Source organism: Schistocerca americana, chromosome X (genome assembly GCF_021461395.2).
Source record: "Schistocerca americana isolate TAMUIC-IGC-003095 chromosome X, iqSchAmer2.1, whole genome shotgun sequence".
NCBI classification, from domain to species: domain Eukaryota; kingdom Metazoa; phylum Arthropoda; class Insecta; order Orthoptera; family Acrididae; genus Schistocerca; species Schistocerca americana.
This window is the reverse complement of record NC_060130.1, coordinates 667,682,326-667,686,569: the sequence shown is the minus strand read 5'-3', so window position 1 is coordinate 667,686,569 and position 4,244 is coordinate 667,682,326. Positions and strand designations below refer to the sequence as shown.

General features: G+C 43.2%; 1 pseudogene; it reads right to left on the bottom strand.

Moving 5' to 3' along the window:
• Positions 1-2,136: 2,136 nt before the first annotated feature.
• On the bottom strand, positions 2,137-2,254 carry LOC124557190 (annotated as a pseudogene).
• Positions 2,255-4,244: the final 1,990 nt, after the last annotated feature.

Sequence of the window (4,244 nt, the reverse complement as noted above, 5' to 3'; positions counted from 1 at the left end):
AGTCTCTTCCTACAACCCACGTTTTACACTCTCCTTTGTGTAATGTTCCTGGGTCATTCCCCACAGACAAGGTCTTTTCCGAAACAGTTTTATGCGTTTTTCGATGTGGTCAGCGGTCCACTCCTTCGCTGTTTTTGGAAGCAACTAGAACTTGATATCACGTGTAAACCGCAGCAAAACTGATGGAATTTCTGAACGTTGCCTAGCCCTTTGCTGCAGAAATCCGCACGGGTGCGCCCAGCTAAATGAGCCCAGATCGGCCGTTCCGAGAATTGCAGCTGACGGCCTCAAGGCCGTGTCTCCACTAATGCATAGGTAAAGGCTGCATGCAGGTGTTCCAGAATTCGTGGAAATATATGTGGTCCGACCCTAACGTCCACTCGTATGTAGCCAGATAATGCATATCTGTGCAGACAGTTCAGCGCAATACACTGACACGAGCCCTTTTTGGGTTATCATACATTATTATTATTATTATGTTCGAAATGCGTATCGAGCAGCAAAGGTCCTTCCAACGCCCAAGGGTTAAAAATGGGGAGAAAAGAAAAAATAAGTTTCCATGAAACTGGAGAAGGGAACCTATACTCGTCTGAAGAAATCAGGAGATAGCATGGGATGGCAACATTTTACACGGATTGTAGTTAATCAAAATAAGTATGTACATTTTGCATAGTGTAATGGCGTACCAGTACCCCGTTGCGACAGTTAAATACCTGCAGAGCATTTCCTAATGGGCAGATCAGTAATAGTGGCAGCCTTCCGGCGTCAGCTAAATCCGTTGTCCTGGAGAAGAGTGTAACAATGTGCGCAAGAGATATGCGGCCCTTCAGTGAAGTTGCAGGAGAAGGCTTTCTAGATCTTGCACAGATATTGCCAGAAATAGGAGCATGGTGCCCCACTGCAATTGCAAGAGACGTGCTTCCTCATCCATCAACAATTTCTCTCAAGCGTTGCAGGATACGGAGGATGATGCGTGCGCGCGTACAGCTGACATGTGGCCAGATTAAAACTCATTATTCGACCCTTACTATGCATTCAATCTCGCGAGAGTTGCAGTGCAAAAATCGGGTCCTGTTTGTTGCAGACTTCCCACCTGACACGGAGAAAAGTTCTACAAATATACGGGACGAAATTGAAACTAACATGGTCAAGTTAGGTATATTTACAAGTCACCTGTTGAGGGTTACATTCGTTACCGATTAAGGGGCAAATGTGAAAAAGGCACGGGAAACCTAGTGTCGCCTTCCATACGACTCCACTTCCTCAGCACTGTTCTATGTCACACACAGAAGACCAAATGATTGCACGAATGTTGACCTATAAAGAGGTTTGGCCATGTGAAAGACTCGCGGATATAGTTTACCGTAAAGCACCACGTTGAGACTTGGATGGAATACTTTATGTGTCATGCCAAAATCCGTATTTATGCAGCATGAACAAATTGCTTAAGTCTTATATGAATTCAGAAAAATACGCTTGTTTGGGAACCGACTGCTGACAAATTACTTCAGTTTCTCTGAGTATTTCAAGAGGCTACCAACGCTATGAAAGCTGACAATAGTCCGACGCTGCAGTTGATTGTGCCATTGGTATTCCAGGTACAGGATCACTGCGCTGCAAAAGCAGCTGACAGTGAGTTAAGCGCTCCCATCTATGTAAAACGACGCATTTATAAACAAATAAAATTTATATTTTGGTTAAATGTTTTAAACACACAGAACTGGAAAAGAGACGGTATTTACAGAAAACAGCACTGCTGAAAGTAGGAACTCGAAATCTATTAACCGAAAAGATTGAAACAAGCCAGTGCATTATTTGCGATATTTCTAGTACCACAGGCACGTCATCTGAAGCAACTCTCGATAACTAAGAGAGAGGAAGTTATGCCACAGCACGTTCCAGATTTCCTGCAGGGTAAATGCGATGTTATATAGGTTTCCGCCCGCACTCCGCACTCCGTCTTCAGGCCACAAGTGGCCCATCGGGACCATCTGACCGCCGTGTCAACATCAGCTGAGGATGTGGATAGCACACCGCTCTCCCGGTCGTTATGATGGTTTTCTGTGACCGGAGCCGCTACTACTCGGTCGAGTAGCTCCTCAATTGGCATTACGAGGCTGAGTGCACCCCGAAAAATGGCAATGGCGCATGGCGGCCCAGGCGGTCACCCATCCAAGTGCTGGCCACGCCCGACAGCTCTTAACTTCGGTGGTCTGACGGGAACCGGTGTATTCACCGCGGCAAGGCCGTCGCCTGATGTAGCTTTGCTAAGTAGATATTTTATCAGTCGTGACGTCCTCAGTGTTTGATCGTATAACAGTGAAAAGACGTAAATTCATGTGAACAATGCACCAGATTTATTAGCAGCTACGTGATATAACATATTTGTTTTCCATGCAGAATGTCATACAGAGGACGAAGCCACAGCGTCGACGCCTCCAAAATGTGCAAAGAGTGTCTTTGCATCGTGGACGGAGGAGAAGATAATTGTCGATGAAGTTTCCATTATCGGTCGATGAGAAAACCGGATGAGGGACAGTCTCGCTTCTGGATGGTCGAAGTCAAGAGTACCAACTTATCCCAGACTGGCACTAGAAGTTCTATGTAAACTTGCCTCTAGTGCCTCTAGCGAGAGGATATTTAGTGGAGCTGGGCTTGTCATTGTGGATAAACGTAATGGAATGTCTCAGGAAATAGGTGAACGACTTGCTTATTGTGCACTGAAGTACCATAGTAAATTTCAGATTCATTGGCATTTTCGTCATCAAAAATATCTAACGTCTTAATTGCATGTTTCAGGAATAAATTCATCCAGAACGTGGTTACAGTGCTAGGAGATGCAGAATATTTATTTACTTGAAGCAAGAAAGTTTTCGCCGGCCTTGGTGGCCGAGCGGTTCTAGGCGCTACAGTCTGGAACCGCGCGACCGCTACGGTCGCAGGTTCGAATCCTGCCTCGGGCATGGATGTGTGTGACGTCCTTAGGTTAGTTAGGTTTAAGTAGTTCTAAGTTCTAGGGGACTGATGACCTCAGAAGTTAAGTCCCATAGTACTCAGAGCCATTTGAACCAAGAAAGTTTTCAGCAAAATTCATACTCTTTCTCCAGTTTGCTTTTAATTTTAACAAATATATTTGCACCCAACAAATAATTTGCTTACTGTTCGTACGAGTGTGATATGTAGATATCCTTGCAAATACCAAAGAGTAGTGGTTCCTAAACTTTTTCGAACTGTGACCTCATTTCACAAAATTCTATGTGCGAAAGCCCGCTTTATAAAAGAAAAGAGATACTTACTGTAACGTAGAAGTAACTGAATTCCAAGCAAATGGTTTAATAGCGCTAAACCGTTTATATTGCTTTACATTTCAGTTATACTACATTAAAAGGGCTGATGAAGACTTCACAGTTGGTTGGTCTAGTAGCAATATTAATGTATTTTACACTTTCCTGTTAACCTACAAGCAGTCATTATGGAATTAACTGGCTCAGAACTTCCTTGGAATTTGGTGAGAGGGATCCGCCTGCTTTCCGTGTTTCATAACTTCGAAATATGGAACCACAGAAGTTAAAGACAGTCTCAAATTACTTTTGCGGAGAAGCTTGTTTCTGTATTTATTTTTTATATAGGCTTTTCGCTCAAATATGTGGACGAGACAGGTACTATAGTCCGTGAGACGAGTGATTGGTGCTGACAGTTCCGGCGGGCAGACGGCGCTGTTGCCGAACGTGGCTCACAGCACGCGGCGCCCTGTCTGCTACACGCATTCTCTAGCAGCAGAAATAAAAGCGAGACAAAATACAAGTCGTATTGGTACGCGTGAATTTATTTAAAGTTTATGCTTGAAATATATTAACTCGAAAACTGATAAGAGCTATTTAGTACAAGTATCTAAGATGCTGAAACATAATAAAGTTATTTGTTAAACTTCACAACTGAAATGAAAACTATTTTCGCAAGTTGTTGAACATTAGCAGTTTTGGTTTCCATTGTTAAGTATTAGCATTATTAATTTGTTCTACTACAAGCTACAGAATAATTGGTCAGTGTATTAAGAGTTATAATCTGAAGAAAGTACTCACAATATGATGATCTGGTTGTAGATCGATAGCAAACTCCCTCCTTACATTCCTGAATACGTTGTAGGTACTGTAATGGAAAAACACCACTCACATCACTGTCAGAATCTGATTTGACATTGTCTTCCTCAGCACTACTCGAACTATCACTGCTCTCTCCCAGAT